This window comes from Macaca nemestrina, chromosome 7 (genome assembly GCF_043159975.1).
Source record: "Macaca nemestrina isolate mMacNem1 chromosome 7, mMacNem.hap1, whole genome shotgun sequence".
NCBI classification, from domain to species: domain Eukaryota; kingdom Metazoa; phylum Chordata; class Mammalia; order Primates; family Cercopithecidae; genus Macaca; species Macaca nemestrina.
In genome coordinates, this window is record NC_092131.1 from 155,484,450 (window position 1) to 155,509,282 (window position 24,833).

The 24,833-nt window shown below is 37.7% G+C and overlaps 1 long non-coding RNA gene across 1 annotated transcript in view; it reads right to left on the bottom strand.

Moving 5' to 3' along the window:
* LOC105490898 (uncharacterized) overlaps window positions 1-21,967 on the bottom strand; it is a 78,944-nt gene extending 56,977 nt beyond the window's left edge. The window contains exons 1-2 of the long non-coding RNA XR_011606076.1: window positions 20,927-21,967; window positions 5,140-5,260 (exon numbers count right to left, since the gene is read on the bottom strand). This is a non-coding gene — a long non-coding RNA (uncharacterized lncRNA). The remainder of the gene's footprint in view (window positions 1-5,139; window positions 5,261-20,926) is intronic.
* Between the last annotated feature and the right edge of the window lie 2,866 nt (window positions 21,968-24,833).

Below are 24,833 nucleotides of genomic sequence, written 5' to 3' on the forward strand. Positions count from 1 at the left end.
TTACTAGGGAGAACTAAAGAACATATCATAGGTGAGGAGTCAATGTAAAAGTTGAACTCATGGCCCTGAATGAGTTGTTGGAAGATCTATGTACAAGAGAAGAGCTGTAAAAGTGGAAAGTCATCCTACACTCTGGACTAACTGAATGTGGTAAAATTTAATATCGTTACTTCAAACATTGGGTTTACCTTGGGGAGCAGGGCTACACAAAAACTTACTATAAATGACAGGAATGCAGTACAATTAAATCACCAGGGTTTCAAGACAGAACATTACCCAGGATTCTCTCCATCGCTACAGTAAAATTATGTTGCTGACAAGCATTTCATTATTTGCCACATGTGTGTCAAGAAATGGGCGATTCCTTCAAAGATCTATCTGAAACTCAGATATGGTAAAGTAGTGAAGGATTAGGTGTGGGTATTTCTAGAGCATAAAAGGAGAAGGAATACCTGGAACTGATGTTGATCTAGATCCACATAGCAGGCAGCAGTCAATCATACTAATAGTACAACAGTGTGAAGCCAAAGACCCTTTGTTTTCCCCAATTTATTTCTTCTCTGATCTCAGGTCTGTCTGTCTTCTGGATTTTCATTTTGACCCCATGTTGTCTGTAATTTGTGTTTACATTTTGTTGGAACCGAACTGTCGATTCCCTCCTGGGCAGGGGTCGCCGCGAAGGATCACCGACACGAGATTCACAGCAGAGAGTTATTTATTACTAGCGCGCTAGGGTCCCAAGCTCTAAGTTGGCCCTGGGATCCCGAGTGCTTGTTACAGGTTGTTTATATAGGCAAACACAAGTTCAAACACAGCTTAGGGCGCGAAATTCAAACAAAGCTTTAGGCGCGTGGTAATTGGGTCTGTCTATGGCCTGAGCAAGGTATCTTGTTCTGATTGGTTGGGGCGGGACCTTAGGAGGTTCTTTCCTGGAATTGCTGATTCCGGGAACATCGGGGACATTGAGTCAGGGTGGGACCCCATGAGGTTATCAGGGTGGGACCTCATGAGGCTATCAGGGTGGGACCCCATGAGGCTATTTCCCGGAATTGTCTTTCTGTTTGGGTTCTGGGAACATCGGGGGGCTATCTGTGGCCATCTGGGGTTTAAGTTTCATGATGGCCAAGCTTTCTAAATTTTATGAGGCTTAGGAATTATGAGGCCTAGTTTCAATTTGACCTACAAACTTTTGGCCTCTAAATTGCCCCTCTAGTATTATAGCTAAAGCTCACCTTGCTGGGTCTTCCCACTTTTTATGATCTTGCTCAGGCTATGTGACCCCAGGTAAGACTAGCCCAATATACAGAGCCCCAATCAGATCCTCCCAGTACTTCTGAGGAAGTGTAGAGAGGGACTTGGAATTCAAAAGCAAGAATTTGGTCCACATGTCATGGTTAAAGCAAGAGAATAGACATTATGTTGAGATTAAGCAGCAAAAATGATCCATAAAGCAGTCAGGATTTGTTATTGCAGATAAAGGAGGAAGACCCACCAGCAGAAAAGACAAACCTATTAGGATAACACATGAACAGACTCACCATTTAAACACACAGCTCTCACTGTGAGAACAGTGAGACATAAAATGGTACAAAGGACAAAGGTGTGCTGACTGCATGCTGTATAACTCTATACTTGAATATTCTATCTGGAGGGTCAGATAACAGAGAAAAGTCACTGAAAGCATACTGAGAGCTATAGCTGCTTATTGAAGCCACTGGAAGCTGATCTCCTCCAATTATTCATTCATTCCACAAAGCAATCTGTGGTTATTTACTCATCACAGACTTCCCCAAGAAGAAGATGAGTTACTCAGGGACAAGCAGCAGCCTTTGTACATGACTCTGAACCTCCCCCTTTACCCCCAATGCTACAGTCGACCAATTGGCAAATTGCCACTCCCTTTAAGACGAAATTGGTAACAGTCAGTTGTGGACTTCGTTTTTTGCCTCTGTAATATTTTGTATCCTTCATAATACCTATTTCAGTACCTGGCACACAGTAAACACTCAACTAGTGATCACTGAACAAAAACCATGGTTGCAGAACACATGAGGTTATATCAGGATGTAAACTACCTCATGACTCTCTCTGATAGTTTTGAATTGGCATGAAGTGAAACACACACAAACCCTTTTCTCAGCTGAGCTGATGAGATTTTTCTTTTTATATTTTGGCTTCTGTGTTTACTTTCATCTGTCAGCATCAGGTCACAGACAAAAAGGTTGTTCATAGATTCAGGGTAAACATGGGCGGGGTTAGAGAAGTGCAACATGTACAACAGAATAAACTGCAAATTGGGGACACTGAGACCGGACAGAGGGATATCGTTGCCTTTGTGAAATTTAAATGGTGAGTTTCAGGGAACTTTCAGGCCTAAATAATAGCTCCAACTCCAAGTATCCTAGGCACCTTCTTCTTAACAGTGGAAGAATCTAGAGTAGAATAACTGAGAATCAGGGAGCTTGATCTCAGGGGCCCTCCAGGTAATCCTAATGTTTTCCCTTCATCAAGTCAGAAAATCCTAATGAGTCTTATCTGATAAAGGACTGGATTCAACTAGACAGAGTGTTTGCTTCATATGCAAACATTAAAGCAAGGTGGAGAACAATGGCTATGATGACACCTATCTTGATTCTCAGCAGTGACTGGCTAACTAAAGAGATTCTAGGAGAGACAAAGAAGTCAGATTGAATTTATTTAGAAATTTACTAAACACATGAACCTTCTGGAGGAAATTAAGTAAATGTCATTCAAAATGATAAAAACATGTAAATATGACTTAGAAGAATTTTAATTAGTAAAGTAGAATATAGAGTGTCCATGAGGTATTTTTTTTTTTTTTTTAACTTTTTTAAATCCTGGAACAAATTGTGCTAACAGTTGAAGCTAGTGAGAAGCTTTTCTATTGTATACAAATTTAAACTGGTTTTCCCCAGACAAAAGCTGTCCTTCCTAATAATCACAGAGTTTAAGATTGCAGGAAGTACCAAACTGGGCAGCAAAGAAAACAGACTTAGGAGTTTCTAGTTCTCTGAAGGACTTTGTATCTTTCCTCTGGCAAATACGTAATCTCTCAATCTGAAGATGGCTTTTTAATGTTTTTAAATTCAATGGTGTCTAAAATATAGCACTTCAGCAAATGTCATCGAACCCTTATTGTGTATAAAATATGTTTTATGTGGAAAGGTAGTGCAAATATACTCAAGGATATGTGATTTTAAGACCACATTTCTTTTAGTTTTGTCATGGGTCTGAAGCAAAAAACACCTATTTGTCAATAACTGCAGATGTGCAGTGTTTAATTGGTTGAATTGTGTTCGTTCATAAAAAGATGAATTTGACATGAAAAATATGACTATTTTTAATACCTCATGGAAAATTAAGGCCATGTTTTTTTTCTAAATTAATTTCAAAGTTTAAAACTATATGTGTGACTCCAAATGATATTAAATGTTTAAAAAATTAAAATAGAAAAATAAAGTTAAAAAAATAGCATTTATTTGGAAATTTTTTATTTGGAAAAATACTGTTTTTACACTTAGTGGAGTGATCATCAAAGCTAACATTTCACCTTTTGCACAAAATAAGCAAGGTAGTGTTCCATTTATGGATAAAGATAAAATAATGTAATGTGAAATATTTAGTTTATTGAAATCACTTATAGAAAAGATTTTTGACACAGAAAATCTAAGCATATGACAATAAACTATCTGAAAGTTACTTGTAATTTGAAGTTTAACAAATTTTACTATGAGCTTAACCTGACATGTTATATAATTAAATTTTGTACTTCACATCCACCTAATGTGAACTTCTCAGATATACTTTCAGTAAGCAAAAATTGATTGAATTTAAATTTTTATAAGGGAAAATTAAATGTAAATAAGGTTGAAGAAATTCTAATTGCGTATATTCCATTGTTGTAGAACTCATTTGTATGATGGTGTCAATTACAAGAACGAAATTATCATGAATTGGGCTATTATTTGATCTTATTTTATTCTAATTAATGGGAAATATCTACACACCTTTTTAAAGGCAATGAGCCTGCAATAATGCACTCCTCTCCTGAGGCACTGACTCCAGACATCTCCAATTATAAATTCAGAAGAGAAATACATAAAGCATCAGTCCGTGAGAGACAGACAAGGGCATTTGTTCCATGAATACACTTATGTTTAAATTTGGACAATATATGTTTTTGGTTACTTTGTTTCCATCCAAAATCAAATCGATTTTGTTTTCAGTTGGAGCTCTAAAAGTAAATTTAAGAACAGTTAGAATGTTCGGGAATAAATTTACAAGTAAGGGTACTGACACCATCAATGCAGGAGAGCTAGAGGTTGGAGTTAATGGATGCTATCTGGATAGTTACCAGGGAGCTGTGATAGATTATTTAAATTGTACGATTCTTAAGTTCATTGGCTTTGAGAATTCTATACGTCCGTGTAACCACCACCCAAACACACTCCAAAATGTTCTATCTTGCCCCTTCCCAATAATTTTCCCACTTCCCCTACAGCCAAGACATTCTGATTTCTGTCATGTATTATTATGCCTGCCCAGGACTTCATGTAAACGACTCATATATTATGGATTCCTGTGTCTATTGATGTGGCTTGTTTCACTCAGCATAATGATTTTGTTATTTATCCATGTTGTTGAGTACATGAGTCATTTGTTCCTTTTTCTAAATATATCACAATTTGTTTCTCTAAATTTCTGCTTATAGATATTTGGGTTGTTTCCAGTTTGGGCCATCATTAATAAAGCTACTATAAACATTCATGTACAAATCTTTTTGTAAACATGTTTTCATTTCTCTTGGGTAAGTATCTAGTAAAGGAATTTCTAGACCATAATGTAAATACATTTTTACCTTTATTTGAAAAAACACCAAACAGTTTCTAAACCTGTTTGCTTTTCTATTTAATGATTACTTTTTCACTAGTATTTTTGATGATTTAAAAGTTTAGTTTGTAAGCAAAGTTTACCATAATAGAAAAATTCTCCATGATTGGACATGGTTTATTGTATATTAAAAACTGGTGAAGAGAATTAGAAGCCTATTATAGGGATGGAATAATGGGTCTCTAAAGATATCTATGTACTAATCCCTGGAACCTGTGAATACGGTACCTTAAATGGCAAAGAGGGATTCAAGGTGTTGAAGATGGAATTAAAGTTGTTAATCTGCTGGCCTTGGGATACGGAGATTATTCCAGATTATCCAGATGGGCCCAATGTAATTGCAAGAGTCCTAGAAGTGAAAAGAGGCGGCAGAAAAGGGAGAACCAGAGAGATGGTGTAAGAAAGACCCCAATATTGTGGATTTTGAAGGTGGGGGAATTGACCATGAGGTAGGTGACCTCTAGAGGGCAACCTCTGGCTAGAAAAGCAAGGAAATGAATCCTCCCCCAGACATTCCCTACGGTGTTCCACAGCCCTGCCCACAATGGTTGTAGCCCGAGACAAACAGAGCTGCGATATAGTAAATTTGTGTAACTTTAAGCCACCAAGTCTGTCGTAGTTTGTAATAGCAACAATAGGAAACTAACACACCTTCGACAAGACCAAATGAATTAAAAATGTGATTTGGAAACTCCAGATTAGACATTGAAGATTCCAAATTTTAATTGCTCAGTATAGTTCTGGTGTATTTAGATTAGTGCACACGCTTACCTTTTTTCTTTTCTTTTTTTTTTTTTTTTTTTGGCTCCCAATACCTAATTTATTTTTTTTACTTTACTTGAAGGACATTCTGCATATCTGTTGATAGCAAAAACACAGTTTTGGCCTCCTGTAACTTAGTTTGGTGAATTTAGAATTCTAACTTGACAGTTATTTCCTCTTAACATATTGAAGATATCATTCCAGTTTGTTTTTCCTGGTTTCCATACTTGCTGTGTAGGTACCAGCTGTCCAATTAATAGTTTTCCTTTATAGATAACTGGTGTTTTCACTTTGGCTGTTTATATGATTTTCCTGTCTGTGTTTGATATTCTTCAGATTCTCTATTATGTATTTGAGGAATTTTTTGAAGTTGTTATACATGGGATTTTGTTTTGTTGTTGTTGTTTGGTTTCTTGACTCTAAGTCCTGGCGGTTCTGATCCATACAGAAAGCATCTCAGCCAACGTTGTATTACAAGAAATTGAGAAACTATAGTTGATTGCTGCCTAGTCCTGGGGAGGCCCTCTGTGGAGCCCTGATTCAACACCAGCTTTGTGCCAAACTGCTCAACTCTTGCTGACAGTTGTTTGAGGTATCCAGTAGAAAGCAACCCTACAAAATTAAGACATCCATCCCAGACTACCCTTAAATAGGGGAAGCTTGCTCCCACATGCCCACACTTGCTGTTGCTGCAGGAGACCTGGGACAGAGGACTGTTGTTTGACCCTGTCTAGTGACCATTCCAAGCATGAGGATCTGGGAGTAATACAAAACTTGAAAACTTTCACACTGTGGCTATGTCATTGAAGTCACGCCTGCAATCCTGCCCTTGAAGGGACCCATACAGGTAGATCTCTTGCTGGTGCTCTGCTGTTCGGACCTTTGGTGGCTGCCGGGGACAGTAGTTACCAACTAAGTTAATAGAAACTAGAAGAGTTTCATTCAAAACAATCATCTCTTTGAATGTTGCCCGTCTGCCTTCTTTCCTTCTTTTCTGCCTTCTTTCCTTCCTTTCTGGCTTTTTTCCTTCCTTTTTTTCTTACTTTCTGATTTTTTAAGCTAGAATTCTAATTACACATGTTTTGAAACTCCTCAGTCTACCCTAAGTCTACTTTTCCTTTTATATGCTTGCTTTCTTCTTTTTCTGTCTTATCCTACTTCTGAAGATTTTCCCCACAACTCAACTTTGAAAGGACTTTTATTGCCTGTCAGTGCTCCAGAAAAAATCAATTATGCTAGGATTTCCTTTTTTGAGCCTCAAAAAATACTTTTCTCTCAAAGCTCTCATTTCAGTTTTGGGTTTCAAGGGCCTTGTTTGAAAGTCATATGATTAACATTGACTTCTTCCCTTGGCATTTTCACCTTACAATCAAAATTGTTCCTGAGACAACATATACTTCTGCCAAAATAGGGAAAAGCTATACACGGAGTACAAGAATGAGAGACAAATGATAAAATTTCAGGATTTTGTTCTGGTATTTCTCTTTTATTAAGTTCATTTATTTGTTAGATAGATATATACTATTTCTTATGTTTCAAGCCCTGTCCGGGTACTAGAGATAAACTCAACTAGATATGCTTCCTTATTTAATGGAGCTTATAGTCTTTGAGGAGATAAGAGACTGGATAATAAAGCAATATCTATTGGTTTTTCCCTGTTACAAATGAGAACTCAGGTTAGTGAATGTGCTGATTGCTCCCTGGCCTTCTGTTTAATGGGGCGTGTGTGTTTGAGCCACTGCCTTTGTCTCTGCAGTACATTGTTTTTAAAAGAGCAGGCACTGGAATTGAACTGCCTAAGTGCAAATGTCAGCTCTGACAATTAACAACTGTGTGACTTTAGGCAAGTTACATGTTGGAGTACCTGATTATTCATCTATATGATAAGGAAATAATGACATATTCCTCAAAGGGTTATTAGAAGGACCAAGTGAATTAATACATAAAATGTCTGACATGTAATTCATGCTCAATAAATATAAGCCAATGCTTATAAGCCAAGTAAAACAAAGCTCCATCTCTTCCCTGGTCCAAGTTCACTTGCAATGTTGTTTCTCCTGCAAATTATGCAGATTTTCAGAATTGTCTTTATACACTTTCAGCAACATTTCTTTTGGAAGAAATATCATATATTAGCTACTCACATTCTCCATATTTTGGTTCCAAATACATCATATGTATACATGCAATATGTGAAAATTTTTCATTTTAAAATTGTTGTCATATAATCATACAATTAATTTTAGCATTGGTGCCCTCCTCTTCTCAGCACTCTCCTCCCATACCCTTTGAATACCATTTTCGCTTACTTGTACTATCTTTTATGAGTTTGCAATTTGGAAAAAGGGATGCTTACTCAACAGATACCACTTTTGTTTTAGGGTGTTATCAAGTGACATCAGCCAAAGGGCCATCCTGAAAGTAGGAGTGTCATTAGCCAAATATGAAAACAGTTGCAGAAATAATAATTGTTAGCTGAAGCCAATGACAGATCTAAGATCTGTGCTGAGATTGGTGAAGTTGAAACTTCAAAGAATAGGCCAGGAATATAGGGTATCACATCTGATGTTACTGTGCAGTTTTATTCATGATTTACTCATTATCATTTTCTTGGAGAGAGAATAGTAAGTGTTTAACATACTGAACTTGCATTGTTTTACATCCCTGATATGCCACACTATGGGCATTCCATAAGAATTACAGTGTTAACAAACTTCAACAAAGAGGAGAAAAAAAAGACAAAGACAAAAGACCAAATCTAAAGTGAAAATTTGCATCCTTATTTTAAATACGCTGTATATAAAACCAAATGAAAAAATAAATATATATTCTCAGCAGAAATTAGCTATGGGCAATTATGGTTAAGTGTTGTTTTGTTTTTAATAGAAGGTAAGGTAAGTGAAAAGGAATAAATGAGGGAATTAAATGGAGTTTTAAGATAAATAACATAGACAAGGAAGGACATAAATATTGTATCTGTAGCCCAGAAAGTTGAGTTGTTGCTTAAAAAATGTGCAAACTTATAAATTGGAAAAATTGCTCTAGACATTTGGAAGGCACTGGAATAAACATTCTTTGGGTCCAATTTTAACTGACCAATAAGCATTGGGTCTATCTTTCATGGTAGAGTCTTCTTTGAAGTCTATTTTTGGGTTTCTTCCATATATTTATTTGGTTTTATTTATTTATATTTATTTTTAAAGCTAGAGTGAGTTTTTTACTCAGCCCTATAGATTGGAGAAAAAATATTTTTAATTGAAGCCCCAGGATATATTTCATCTTTAGATTGAAACCTGCACCCTTAAGGGTACTCAAGTCCTGATGTATCAATGGCTACTGATGTTGGCCACAAGAAATCTGATCAAACCTGTTCTCACACATATTCTGGGGGCTTATCAAGACTTTGATACTCAACTGACTTTATTCATTCTATCTTTTGATGCTTTTCAACATGGCTGATATCCCAGGTGGGGTTCCTTGGAAGCAAAGGCATATTCACATGTGCCTAGTTTATGGGGGAGCACTGTTAGTATCAACACCTTGACTGGAGTATTGGGAGCAAGAATGGGCAGAAGGAGAAGGTGAATACAATGCAGTTATGACCAAGGCCTTAGCTATTCCTACAAAGAGTTCTGGAGCTGGGGCAGCCCTTCAGATTTGCCCCAGCTAAAGTCACTTCAGCCAGGCATTTGGTACTCCATATTAGGCCTTAGAGAGAGGGTTGCTGGTTCAGCAACCACACCTCTGGAGCAAGTGGGGAATGAAAGTTTTAGCTGGAAGAAGGGGGGTTGAAATTTGGGTAATGCACCATGACACCCACTATAGCTTATTACCATTACTCTCAAACATCTTTACCTTCTTGCCCTCTATTCTCTTCTGCTCCAAGATCTTCCACCTCCTTTCTAATTTCCTTCTGTGTGCACCCTAGAAGACTTACATCTTCTCTATTAGCTCTCCACATTTACTGGAGCCTGCTCTATTGTCTTTTAAAATATTTATATCCAGAATGCTACAAATCATTGATACTTCTACTTTGCCAAATTTAGGGGTTTTGGTAACTTAGGGAAATGTAATAAATCTGTGGGAGGATTAGCATTTGAACTTACCTAGTTCCTGTTTCTTCATTTATAACTTAGCATAATAAAAATATTTTTTCAATGATGTCTTCTCTTTCCACATACGAAAATTTTTAAAAACATACAATATATATTCATTTTTGCAACCAGATCCTTTGGGATTCAGATGTAAGGAAGAAAAGCACTGGTTATGGTAACACAAGACAATAACTTTCGACTTCCATATATTCAAATATTATTGTTTGTGGGGTTTTTTTTTTTCTGTTTTCTTACCTCCACTAATTGTAAAGTATGGACAATGATCTACAGATTTTCTGTGGATGATGTCAAATAGCTGAGTGTTTAGCTGGGAGGAAACTATTGATTCTTTATTAGGCATCTCCACATATATTAAGTCATTTTATCTTTGCAACATCTTTGCAACATAAACACTATTATATATGATTTTATAGGTAAAGAAACCTAAGCCCAGTGGGATAAAATGGACTCCAAGCACATGGAATTCAAATATGAGTTCTTACTGCTTGAGTGCTTTTTTGGCGGTCTGAAGTCTGAAATAAGACATCGATTCTTTGAGTTGTTCTATTTGCTTTATTTATTAGCCTTATAGGTTTATAGCAGAAAACTACAAAGCCTAGCAGCTACGCAACCCTTTGGAAGCTAACCTTCCATAATCATTTTCCAAGCTTTTCACTGACAGGTCTCAGTGTCTAAATAATGCATATTTCCACCCCCAGTCATACCTCTTTGTGCCAGCTTGGGTTCTTAGAGAAAAGAATGTGCCAAGACAGATTGGATCACAAGAGAGTTACTGGGAGAAACACCTAATGTGGATAAAGAAGTAACAAATATAAAGCTAGAAAAGCCTTCAGAATATCATAAAGGTCTGGCATCTGTGAAAGAAGAGAGAAAGTGGGGAGAATTGGGCAGGAGGAGCTTCAGACTGAGCACTTTTCTGAGAAAGCCTTAGCCAGGCTCATGAGGAATTCTAGATCAAGGTGATCTATTTGAGGAGACCTGCATGGGGCAGAAATGACCTAGCCCTGGTGCCTCTGCTCTGCTGAGTCCCGGCCTCGGTGCTGACACTGCAACAGAGCTGAAGGTGCCACAAACAGAGGCCACTTGTCAGTATGCCCTATAGCAGGTACTCGCAGTGAGATCTGAGTAGCACACCTCTAGGCCTGCCAAACTTACATCCCCCTTCGCTATCCACTGGATTTCTTACCCTCGACCCTTCAAATTTTTAATTGCCTAGTGCTATGCAGTTATTTATATTCATCCATAATATATTCCTAAAACACATAAAAGTTCTTAAAAAGTTTCAAAAAAGGTAGACGCTATAATGAAGAGTTGTGTTCTCAGATAATTAAGATTAGAATAATTTTATAAAATCCATAGTTATGCTTTTCCCTTTAGACAAAATAGGCAATGCCCTATTTCCAGCCTTTTGCACATATTTTTTATTTTGTCCGTTTCCTTCACAATGGATCACATTCTGCTCACTTATGTTGATTTAGAAGGTTTGAAGCTAAAGATACCATTTGAGCGCAACCCTGATGATTTTCATCTTTGCTTTAATTTTGTTGTCTGTTTATTTTCTTTTAGGGCTACATCCCTTCTCTTTATTATGAGTAATTTTTAAAATTTTCTATTCTCATAAAGTTATATGAGTGAAAAACAATACAGTATTCAAACAATTGTGAAAACACTGGTCTTCCAATAAAGGTAGTAATTGATACTCAAGTGTCACTGCTGGCTGGCAGTCAGTACCACCACGAGACTGAAAATGTTAAAGAATTGATGAACAGAATATCTACATTTAGAACATGAAATAATGACATTTAGGTACATTTTCGAGTGCCATTTTTAACTATTTGTCTTGTATCTGGCTTCCTCAGAAGCAGAGCCTGAGACGTGATTCTTATGTAAATGATTTATTCAGAGGGTACTCTTGGGAGAAATCTCAGAAGAAGTGAGAAAATTAGGATAGAGGAGAGAGTCTAAGTAAAGATGTGATTTCAGGTGATATCTAGCTTCGACCTGATACCACAGGACTTCTGAAACATAAACATTTGTACTGTCAAGACTGTCTGCCCTGTGGCAACAAGGTGGTAGAGCTTTATTACCACCACCTCCCACCCACTGACACACTCAGACCACTCAGTCTTGGGTTCGTGGCTGCCTCAGGGTAAGGCAAGCTTCTCACCAAAGGGCAAGCTTCTGGAGAAGGGTACAGATGTGAGCTGTTAGCAGCAAAACTCATAATAGCAGTGAATTAATGAGTTGGGTTGGAGGTAGGCGGTGTTGCATCAAGAATGTCTGCTCAACAGTGTTGGTCGTAGGAGAGACACACTCAGAAAGCTTTCCTATATTGAAGTGGACAGTTGTTTGTAGAAACAGGGCTATAGTACCATGCTAAATATCTCTGTTATTTCATGTATCCCCTCATTAATTCCTAGGCACTGAATTTCTTGTGCCTCTAGTCTGAATGAATTTCGTTTCTCTCTCTTGGCCAGTTATCCAGGTTATAGTGTATTTTCATTCACTTTGCATTACACACACCCACACAGACATACACACACATGCAGGTCTGGGGCAAGTGAACAGTATTACATGAACATTCATTTCATCCATGAAACTGTTTGATTAACTGAAATTACTACCGAAAGACTTTCTTGCTCTACGTTATGGAGTAAGAAAAACAGTCTTGAGTTATTAAGTTTGGATCAAGTACTATTTTCAGTATCATTATTATGTTTCCTGGAAGAATCATGTAAATTCACAACACTGACATGTGCACTTGGCTCAACCACCAAGGGAGATATCTTCTAGTGAAGCATTTATCTGGCATGGGGATCAAGGGAAGAGAAAGAAAGCGGACAGAAAAGTCCAGAAGGTTGTTATATTCTAACTGAATTTTCCTTTTCCATGGAGAGGACAAAAATGGTGAAATGAATGGTTTTGGTCACAGGTTAAAAGTGAATGTCTTAGATAATACAGCGTCACTGAATTAGCAGTTCTGTCTTTCTGTCTCCTTCCTTTTAACATTTGAGATTTCAAAGGTCTGTGAGAAAAGCTTATTAAATGAATTTTAACCGGAAAACTTCAATTTCAGTTCTCCCAAAATGGCATGTTCCGGCACTGTTCTCATGAGCTCTTTATGTGGGAAAAGGAGACTAGTTTTAGGACCCAGGCAGTGATAAAGTAAATTGATCTATTACCTACCCCTGAGGAAATTCCTACAGGGCTATCTTGCTCTGGACTGCCTAAGTGTCTCATTTGTACCTAAAAACAAGAAGTGTCATTTTTCCCCTATTCAAGATGTCACAAGCCCAATTTTCTTTTGCTAAGGATCACAGTTATTAGTCTCTGAAGGTGCTAGCACTTCAGACCAAGTCTGAGGTGATTAAAATGCCTTAGCACTTTGAGGATCAGTGCCTTTCCATCACTTCTAGTCTCCAGCTGCTTCCCTGCCTGACTCGCCTTCTGTCTCTCATTATGATCCATCATTATCCATTTTAAGGTCTGTATAAGTCATGTGAATCAAGGAAAATTGAGAACCTTTGCAAAATACATTTCTACAGACATGCACCACTAGAAAAGAGATGGAAACACTGACCCAATCCCATTATGTCTCCAATTTTATAAATATGCTCATTTTGTCTTTCAGATACCTTCTGTCCTCCCTAACTAACATGCTCTTTCTCTCTCTCTTTTGCGTGTGCATGCACAAATACGCACATACATACAGGCATACCATCCATAGGCTAGATGAGCTATAAAGATCTCTTGCCACTAGGAAGGTAATGCAGCACCTGGCCATTAGCTGTATTTGTGCAATATATAGCTTTCTGTCATTACTGCAACATATGCCCTCTCTGTTGCACACAAAGAGGTTTACTCTACGGTTTCACTAGGTTTACTCTCCACTCTTCCACTAGGGAGACAATGATCATGGCTCCCCAGCATTTCTATGAAACTTCAAATCAGAAACACCCCAAAATGGGGCCCATGAAGATCTCATCCAAGCAGAAGATACCTGGATTTTCAGTATTTTCTTCACTCAGCTACTCGGGAGGCTGAGGCAGCAGAATTCTTAGTGGAGAGTGAGATAGAGGATACAGAAAAGAAAGAACTGTGAATACCATAAGTGTTTCAAGTCTGTCCTCCCTTTCTGGTGGATTTCAGTTATTTAAATCCCCCTTTTAGGCTAATCTACACTGCAGGCAAGTAACTCATTCATCCCCTGACTGCAAGTGAGAATATGAATTCACTGGGCTTAATTCTGCAACTCGTGATGACTAGAGTTGCATCAAGGGGCTACAAACCAGAGACTAGAGCCTTGTGTATTTAATTTTAAAAGTACCCCATGAAAGAGTTGGTTAGAGAGGTGTGGTCATAGAAGGCTGCAGGGAGGCAGACTGTGCCCAGAAAAAGGAGGCTGCTTCATCTGGATGTGTCGAGAAGAGTCCTCGAAGCCTGTTTTTATGATTACCACCAATGCATGCAGTCCTACACGGATGAATTTTGAGACCAACTCCTGAGAAGAAGTACCTTTTAGAAGAAATCCTCTTGCTGCTCCTTTATTCCCCACTGTCATCAAGTATGTGGACTTATATTCACATATTCTTGAAGCCACCCACATAAGGGGACTGACACCTGCCTTAACAAGAAACATACAGAATCTCCCACATGAGATGCTCTTTATCAAAGGTTCAAAGAAAGAGAGTAATAATATGAAACCAATAGTTACAGAAACAGAAAGAAAACCCATCTTGGTAGGTCTATCTGTGACCAAAACGACTAAATGTTAAGAGTAAAGGTTAATAATTAAGGCTTATAACAAACCAATGAATAAAGATTTTAGCTGAGCCAACTGACTGGGATTTTAAATGAATACATATGTAAAAATAAAAAACACAAAGGTATTGCCTCTATTGGGCATGGACTTCTTTCCTCACTGTTTCCTCAGAAAGTAAATGACACTTTAAAATGGCTACTAGTATAAGCCGCACTGTGGTATCAATGATAGATAGGAATATTTCATACATGTGGAAGCCCAGAGAAGAAATCCTTCCCACTCTGTTTCCCAGGAGGTGCCAGGATGTCACTAGAAAAAACCAGCACCGCACTTAGTCTACAAACCATTAATCCGTTGTTTACACCTCAAGTATCCACAATTTTATAATCAGCAGCACAGTTAACAGCAACAGAAATGGACAGGGATTAGGGTAACATGGTTGAGTTTTGGAAACAGAAGATGATGGATGTAAATGTCTGAAGATAGAACTTCTGTTCCTGCTACCCGGAAGGTGGCAACCCGAAAGAGAAGCTGAAACTTAACACTCTGCTTTTATGCCAGTAACCCCTGTGCTCTTTGGAACTGTCTCCACTTGATAAACAGATAAAATAACATCTGCTGCATTTTGTTTTTTTTTTTTTTACTTGTCACTTGCAGAAATTCAGAAATCAAATATTAAAATGTGAAAATCACACGGTTTTCTAATACATTTACCTCATGTACAGGATTGAAATAATCAGAAATAATCAATGCTAATCCATTTCTCCAGTCTAGCATTCTGACTCAGCGGTTCCGTTTCCCCTACCTTTCCCCTTCTAAATCAAAAATCACACATGCACACATACAAATCCATTTTTACCTTGCATAACATAAACAGTAATCATCACCCACCATTATTACAGAAGATTAGAGGTACCATCAAGGGACATAATCTGCACTGTACTTTTATTCATCAGGCACCATTTATGTGAAGGAAATTTAGATGGATAATTCCACAACCTGGAAATTATGGGGAATAGGCTTACTGCAACAGCTGCAAAGCAGGTAGAAGCCTGTTTTCATGATTACCATTAAACACAGGCTTCTAAGTGAAGAGGTATTAGGTCTGACCGCTGGAAGGAGCTGCCCTTTCAAAGCTGTGCTGTTTCCTGCTCCTTCATGCACTGATAGTGCAGTGCATGACCTTATATCCATCTACCTTCCCTTTTCAAGGATCGGTATCTGCCATACCAGGAGGCACACAGAATCTCCTATGTGAGGCCAGGCGTGGTGGCTCATGCGCATAATCCCAGTACTTTGGGAGGCTGAGGTAGGCGGATCACAAGGTCAAGAGATCAAGGCCATTCTGGCCAACATGGGGAAACCTCGTGTTTACTAAAAATACAAAAATTAACTGGGCATAGTGGCACGCACCTGGAGTCCCAGCTACTCGGGAGGCTGAGGCAGCAGAATCGCTTGAACCCCGGAGGCGGAGGTTGCCGTGAGCCGAGATTGTGCCACTGCACTCCAGCCTGGCGACAGAGTGAGACTCTGTCTCAAAAAAAAAAAAAAAAAAATCTCCTATATGAGTTAAAGGGATGCTTAAGTCCAGAGGTCCTCTTCATGGCTATTAGGTGGTATTTGGGGTCCTTGCTTTGTCCTACTCAATCGTTTCATTTGCTTATTATAAGGACGATAATTATAATAAGCATTATCGATGTGATGCTGTGATGCTGATTATAAGGACGATAGTCAAAAATAAAAGAATTTTTTAAAGTAAGCAACATTGTAGAGATATTGGTAGAGACTGTTGACTGCATCAGGAAGTCATGGAGGAGTCTATGTGCTTAACTGCACAGGTTTGGTGGTTAAAGCTATGGGAAGGGATGATATTTCCATGGGAAATATTACGAAGAAGAAAAAGATAATGATGGAGTAAAGATCCTTGAGAATGCCTACATTTGGGGCATGAAAACTAAAAGGAGGTAGCAAAATGGCAGAGAAGAAATGCTCAAAAGTGAAGAAACAAAACTGTATGACCATTATTAATAGATCGACTCATTCATTTGCTCATTCCTTCATTTAACAAAAGTATTTTGAGTTCATTCAGTGTGCCAGTTCCTGGTGTAAGTGCCAGGTGTGCAAAAGGAGACAAATCAGACACACTGCTACCCTCATGGAACTTGCAGTTTAGTAGGGGAGACAGACATTAATCCAATCATCTGACAACTACATGCAAAACTGGAGCTGTGACAAGGGCTCTAAAGGAGAGGAATGTTGTTCTCTGAGTGTTTAATGGGGTGAGTGACTTGGTCAGGGAGTTCACAGAAGACTCTCTGGGAAAGTGACAATTAACATATGAAGATAAAATGGAAGTTGATGAAATCAAGAAGAGGGGAAATATGCAGAGGGACTTCGTGTATACTAGGGCCAGTGGGGAGAATGGGATTGGGAGCAAAACTAAGAAAAACTGGTGTGGCCGCAGCTCAGGAAGCAAAAGTAAGACTCAAGGATGTGAGGCTGAAGCAGTGAGAAAAGGCTGGGATCACGTTTGGCCAAATGGGCTGCATTAGGGATGGTGTTCTTCATTTTCAGAGCAAAGGGGAGACATTGACAGGTTTTATGTATGGACCATATAATCAGTTTTGTATTTAGAAAAGAGAACTCTGCCAATGTGTATAAAAAAAAAAAAAGGATGATTTGCAGAGAGAGCAGGTGCAAGATGGTGAATTAGGAGCCATTCCTGCAGGGCTTACCTTCCACTCGGCTTACTTTTGCTTTCTGATCTATGACCATACCAGTTTTTCCTAGGTTCACTGATGAGTCCATTCTTCCCACTGGCCCTAGTGTATGTGCAGTCCCTCTGCACGTCATGGTATAAGGTAATAAAAACTAGAATTAGATGCATAGAGTGCATAGGAGCTGAGGAATGTGGATGCAGGGATTTTATAGGAGTTAAAATCAACAGAGTTGGCCATGACAAATATACAGGTCCACTTGAGTGCCATGGCACTGGTCAGGGGAAGGAAGAGTTTTGGAAACAGGGTACTAGCACTGATGCCCAATATTGAATAAATTAAGAAAGGAAACTTTGAATTGAGTTTATTAAGATACTACTAATTATTTCTATAATAATTTTAGTGAATTGGTGGTTGTGGAAGTCAGATTACAAGGGTTTTAAAAGAAAAGTTAGAAGCAATGAGTATAGTCTTCTCATAATTATATTCATTTGTTTAACAAAATTTTATTAAATTCTTATGAAGTAGACACCATGCTACATGAAGTAGGTGAATTGAAATCACATGATTCCCACCCTGTAATTTATTAGCCTAAAAAGTAGTCAAGAACTCTCACTGTATTTTCCAGGTTATTTCTGCCTATAATAACCCTATGAGGTAAATATTTTAACTTATTTTTACATAGTTATGAAGAGCAAAATAGGATAAATAATTTGCCTAACCTCACTCAGCTAGTCAGTCCAAAACTAAGATCTGAACTCAAGCAAATGAAAAGCTTTGCCATGCTGGAACCCAGTAAAAGAGACAGGTGCAACAGGTCCATCACTTACACAGTGATGGCACTAACCGAATTATGGGCAGAAGCCTAAATGGGCATCAAGGGGTCAGGCACATGTGCTGGCTGTGGGACAATCAGGATTTGTCAAAAGATCTTTAGACTCAGCAAACAGAAGCTTGAAGGGGTTGCAAGGTCAAAAGATTTTTTTTTTTTCTTTTTTATAAGAGGACGTTTGTGGCTTGGCAAAGTTGTATAGAGCACAGGCTCTGAAATTAAATAGATTTGAATTTCAGTATCAGTGATGCAGCATATTAGCAGTGTGACCTTGTCCAAGTTACTTAAGCTCCTAGAATCTCAGGTTTCGTTGATGTGTAAAATGAGTTACAAATGGTATTTCACAGCTCTGATGTGATGGTTGATAGTTTTGAGGGATGTTGAAATAAGAACACACACATAAATTGATTGCCCCATAACATATACTCAGTAAATCTTACTTTCTCTCCCCTGCTATCTTTAATTATTATTAATTTTTGCTCCCTAATTCCGCAATATGTTTTAAAGCAAAGATCAGAAATAAGATATATATGTATATATATTTAAAAGGCTGGTGAATTTAGAGAAGTCAGGAGGGGAAAGAATCACAGGATGAAAAGGAATTCGCTTTAGTGGAGGTGGAGAACAAATTTTTCTCTGATGTGGGAATAGTCAGTGAAGGTCTAGAGAATATTTGAGAAGTAGACTCCTGACACATGTTCTATGCCTCTCCCTCTGTTTCTCCTTCCCGTGTGCCAGCCAGCAAGATGTACTATGTACAGGAAAGCAGTATTGTTACTGTGGCTGGCTGGTTGTAGACCTGACTAATTGTTTTATAGTAACATTTTTTCATAGCAAAAGAAAACCTCACTGAAGAATCAAGCCATTGACAAAATCAATTTGTATTTTAGCCTAGTATTTATATTCTGTGAATTTGGGGATTTAAATGGAGGTTAAGGAATTACAGTTGTATAAAATATCTGAATTTTCAGGTAAACCTTATCTTTCTTCAGTTACCTACTTGTAGTATTATTATTATTTTTATTATTGTCAAGAAACTCTGACTTTAAGTAAAACCAAGCAGGAAAGCTAATGTCAGAAAAAAAGACACTAAGAAAAGAGGAAAATCTGGAGCTACCTGCCCTGCAACCACCACCATCTTCTGGTCAGTGTGATCCCTATGCTTCTGTTACTGAACATGGAATATAGGGGCCAACTTAATCTTGGGCCCAGGGAAGAAACACTTCCCTTAGACTTTAGGACCAAGGTCTTCACTTCCTCCTTGGGCCCCAAAGATGTGGGGAAATGAGACATGGCTAGTCTTATTCCTAAGATATCATTAGGGAAAGGGAGCAGAAAACTCAAAATGAAGTTCTTTTTTTTATATACAAATTTATTTTATTTTAATTTTACCACAGTTTTTCTTTGCTTGTTTTTTATGTCCTCATTTAATAAAAGAAAACAAAAAACAAAATTCCATTTTCTTATTTAAACCTACAATTATGCTCACATTGAGCATAATTAAATAAAATTATAAATTTAAGCCAGGTACAATTATACCTGGTTTAAATAAAATTCCCTTTCTTTGCAAATGTTGGTCAAAAATATTCATGCTAAAGTAAAAGACAGGTCTTCAAGCAGCTTTTCTAAACTACCCTGAGGCAATTAAACTCATCAGTCTAGTTCCCATATCATAGGTTGTAGCTAAGGTCTCATGCCTAATTGAAAGTTCCAGTACAGGGATGTCCAAAGAATAGACTGTAAGGTAGATACCCTGCTTTTCACCCTTGCAGCACCCGCTGTGTGCTCTGCCTTCACCACTCCTTCCTTCTTGGGTCATTGGCTCTGGGAAAACAGTGTTTGTACTCTTCCCTTTACCAACCCTGCCCCTGACAAAACTGTTATTGAAAATTTGGAAACATGAAAACCTGCCCAACACCAAATATCACTACTAGTGATATTTCACTACTATGAAATTGGTAAACATAATACTATATTTTAAAGGAGAAAATAAATAATTATCTGATCTTTGGAAAAGGTGGATTTCTCAGCTTTGAAGCAAAAACAATAATTGTGTAGGAATAGCCTGACCAATTCAAAGTATATTTGAAATATACTTGAAATCTACAACTTCTGCTAAAATGAAAAAATAGTAAAACTTAAGTTAAAATCCTTCTATCAAGTACAGTAGACCAAAAGTGCTCTTTGTGTGAAACGGTATCGAAATGTAGAAACAAAACAAATAACAAAGAAAAATTGTTTCACCCAATAGGTAATGATAAAACACAAATAGAAAACAAACGTGGATCCTCCTTTACGTAGGATGGGTTTCCTGATAAACACTGTACATGAGTTGAAAATGCATTCAATACCCCGTAAAGCCAGAATAAAATTGAAAAATCGTAAGTTGAACCATTGTCTAAGTCAGGGATCTTCTGTACATGGGGGAATATTTTCATGCTTCTACATAGTAAAAAAATAGAAATAACGTTGACAAAGCTTTGGTATGGCTTTTAACTTATATACAACTCTGTTAACGGATACAACTGGTTTGTAAAATAATACAACATAAAGATATTCATATCCTTTGACCCAGTAGTCTCTCCTCTGGGAATTTATTTTAAGGCAATAATTCAACATACACAAAGTCCAAATGAATAAAAATGTTTGTTGTGGTGATATATAAATAAACAAGACCACCAAAATATTCAACAATTAAAAATGGCTTATTATATAACATGAGCAGGAGATAATTTAGTGAGCCATTTATAATTACAAAGGCTTTGTAACCACATAGAAACAAATTCTAATAGAAGCAATATGTCTCTTCACCATATACCATGATTACCTTCTGAGTAAGTGGTATTCATTCTGGGGAAGGCAGTTTGTAGCTGAACACCTGGGTGGTATCGTAGGCTCGCCAAAGAGAAGGGACTGAATAGATCTGAATGTTCTATAGAATCAAGGAAAGAGAACCGGAAGTTTGCAGGGGATTCTCAAGTTGCTGACAACTGACAGAGGTTTATGGGTGGAGGCAACACAAAGAAATGCCATGGAAGGGATAAGATTGTCAAGAAGGGATTGCGGAGAACATAATTATCTAATATGAATGTTTATTAATAGTTGTTTGCTATTGGTGCGTAGCGTAAGCCCTCCTCTGTCTTCCTGTCAAAACTGTCAGAATAATTAGTGTAGATATGTTCTTTAGGAGAACTTCAGAGGGAAAACACAGCAGGCTTAATGAGGAGTGACTAAGACAAGGGTCGGAAGCTACTTCAGACATAATATTGATAAGGCCTTAGAAATTGTCTAAGTCTTTCCAGGCCTCCTCATTTGTGAAATGGAATAGTAGTGTAGCTACTTTCAAAGGGTTGCTCTGAGGATGGCATGAGATAATACATAGAAAGCACTTAAAACAGTTTGTCATCATCAGTCATCATCATCATCATTATTATCATCAGGCTTTGAAGCAGAGATGGCTTCTATGGATTCAGGATCTAGGTGGCAGAAGCTGTAATCAGGGCTGTGGACCTGAATATTGGTCAATATTTTTGTTGCATCGAATCAACTTTTTTTTTTAAAGCAGAGAAAGTTCAATTTAGTATATGGCCTAAGTATTTAGTCTTCACTTAGAGATGTTTAGTAGATGATAATTAAAGCGAAGAAATAGGAAAATCAAAGTTGAACTTCAAAGCAAAGCAAACAAATCACCAAAATTGAACAAATATTAAATAATGAGAACCAGTAAGATAGGAAATATATTTGATCAGAAAAAAGGCAGTGACAACAAGCACGAAAGAGAAGGAGTAATATAGTTGTGATACCTAAATTTTATTTTGATTTCATTTTATTTTATTATTATTTTTTTTTTGAAACGGAGTCTCACTCTGTCGTCCAGGCTGGAGTGCAGTGGCGCGATCTCAGCTCACTGCAAGCTCCGCCTCCCGGGTTAACGCCATTCTCCTGCCTCAGCCTCTCGAGTAGCTGGGACTACAGGCACCCGCCACCTCGCCCAGCTAGGTTTTTTTTTTTTTTTTTTTTTTTTTTGTATTTTTTAGTAGAGACGGGGTTTCACCGTATTAGCCAGGATGGTCTCCATCTCCTGACCTCGTGATCTGCCCATCTCGGCCTCCCAAAGTTCTGGGATTACAGGCTTGAGCCACCGCGCCCGGCCTCATTTTATTGTTTCTCATTATGGAAGATAAAGCTAACAGAAACGTGATTGTTCAGAGAGTTGATCTGAGATGCTAAGATGTCAATCTGAATTTTTTCCTGGAATTATGGAAAAGTGCCTAAAGACATTCTATTAAAGAGAGAGAAAGAAAAGTGATTTTTAACTTGAATTTTGGTATTTTTCAAACTCGAAACATTACAGGACTTAAGATAATGGAGGATAAAGGAAAAATTATTATAAGGTAATGTGAATGTATGATTACGATATAAATGTAATCTTTAAAAGCCTTATATATTTTCCCTTTTTAAAATCCTTTTCAAATTCTCCATTATGTTTATAAATATTGCAATTATTTAATTATTCTGTGTAGATATTTAAACTTGGACTTCATGGATACAATTTTTCTGAACAGTACTGATGATCAAGTTAAAATCTCCGAGCAACTGGTAAACAGGTATTAAGGGCTACCCACTGATTCTTAAATTGTATTGTTACATGTAGGTCTGTTATGGATCAATGGAAAGAAAAGAGGTAGAGCTATAGAAAAACTACAAGAAATTTAAAATAATCCAAAACCTAGCTTATCTATATAATCTTTCCACCCATCTGATGGGAAAATATCATGCATATGAGCTTTATCCTTCAGCTACGCCCAAACTCCTTCTTTCTCCAAAAAATGCTTGAGAACCACTGGGTAAGCAACCACCACAGGAAAAGAACACTTTAGCATTAAGTCAAGACTTTTGAGGTTAGCAGTGAGGTACTGACCTCAGATAGAGCCAAATCCCATGTGAGCTGACAATGTTTCTTGTGTTTGATCCTCTTTACAATAAGTCATTTGGCTTCCCAGTATCAAGTAAAGTCAAAAGACATTCTCCACCACTGTATCTCAGGAGATTTCATACAGGAAATTTCCTATAAAATCTAATTAGGATAGATGTATAAATATTTCTAAGTTAAAACAGTGCCCGTGGCAGTTTGGGGTCACACATGTTTTTTTAAAAAGCTGTCTTTCAATGCGCACTCAAAAGGAGGCTTTTCTTCTAGATGTGTCTATCCTCATACCTTCATCTGTGTGGATATCATCTATGTCCCTCTCCAAGTGTGTCCAGGAAGGGATGGTGCTGTGAACAGCTCATTGATCCAGGATGTGAGAATTTCCTCCCTGCCCAGTAGAAGTGTCTAGACACCCAGGATGAGACTGGCTTAATGGTTGAGGCCAACTATTTGTTCTTAAATGCATGTACACGTATGCCCTCCCCCTACCATCAACATACACACTCAGAATTTTTTTGTAGATGCATTTCTCTTCCTACTGGTATTTGGCAAGAGACCAAAGAAGCTGCAATTCCTACTCCCACCTTCAGATCCAATCGTAATCCAAGCTCTTTGCATAGCTAGGGTTATAGGCATGTAGTGCACCCTGGGGCATGAAACTGATTGCTCAACTGGAAATGTATTGAAGAGAAAGAAAAAAGAAATGAGCACATTAAATGCATTTTGGTCTGGGTTTTGTCTCACTGTGTAGAAAGCTCAGGGCCTGCTGGGTTTCCAAAGCTTTGTATAAACTAAATATTACTAGAAACAGTACATCACAGCAGTCATTGCTCAGTACTTTTTCTCTTTATTCAGTAGGGAAAACTTGTCACTCTATATATCATTTACAACTTGCTGCAGTGATTGATTCCTCAAAGTTAGAAGATACTGTACACTGTGAATAAAAACACAAGGAGGAAAGGGAGTTCTGCACTATAGGATTTTCATCGCGTAGCATTTCTAAGTAAAATGTATCTGACACCAGTAACAGAAAACATGCACTGAAACAAATGCCAAGAAAATCAATAATTGCAACAATCACATGGTTAAAAGGCATGTATTTATGTGCTTTTTCTCTTAGTGCTGATTTTTCATTTCGTTTTTAAGATGCTACAGAAATAACAAAAAACTGTATTCATAAACTGCAAAACTATGCCCCTTAATCAGAAATCAAGTGTGGGGTATTCTCAGTCCTCTGTTACACAGTTGGGGACATAGAAAAAGAAGAGAGAAAAAAATGCCAGGAGACAACTGTCAAAAAGAACCAGTTCCCTAAACTTGTTATTTCACTCCATGAAAAGTCACTGACCATCACTTGGAAACCTATGGACTCTTACAGAATACTCATATGGATACCTGTTTTCCAGTCTCAAAAAAAAAAAAAAAAAAAAAAAAAAAAAGGAAGAAAAGAAACACCAATTTCGAAGACATGGTGGAAGGGAATGAAATGAAAAAACAGAAGAGTGGGAAGATAATACTCCAAGCAGGCCCTCTGATACAAAGTCTCAACTGAAGCCTGCTTTTCCACAGGGGAAGTCTGAAAACTTAAAAGCAGAAATAGAAGAGCTTGAGGTCATTTAGTACAAAGGAAAGAAGTCTCACATGCTTCAAGAGCCTCTGAAGGCGTCAGTTTATACAGCACAGCAAAATCATTGATGTTCTTCATGTAATGTCATTAGGGGGATAAAAAGTATATCTAGTACATCCTGCTTTAGCAGGTTAGGGGATGTAGAAGAAACTTCAGAGAGATTTTTTAAATGACACG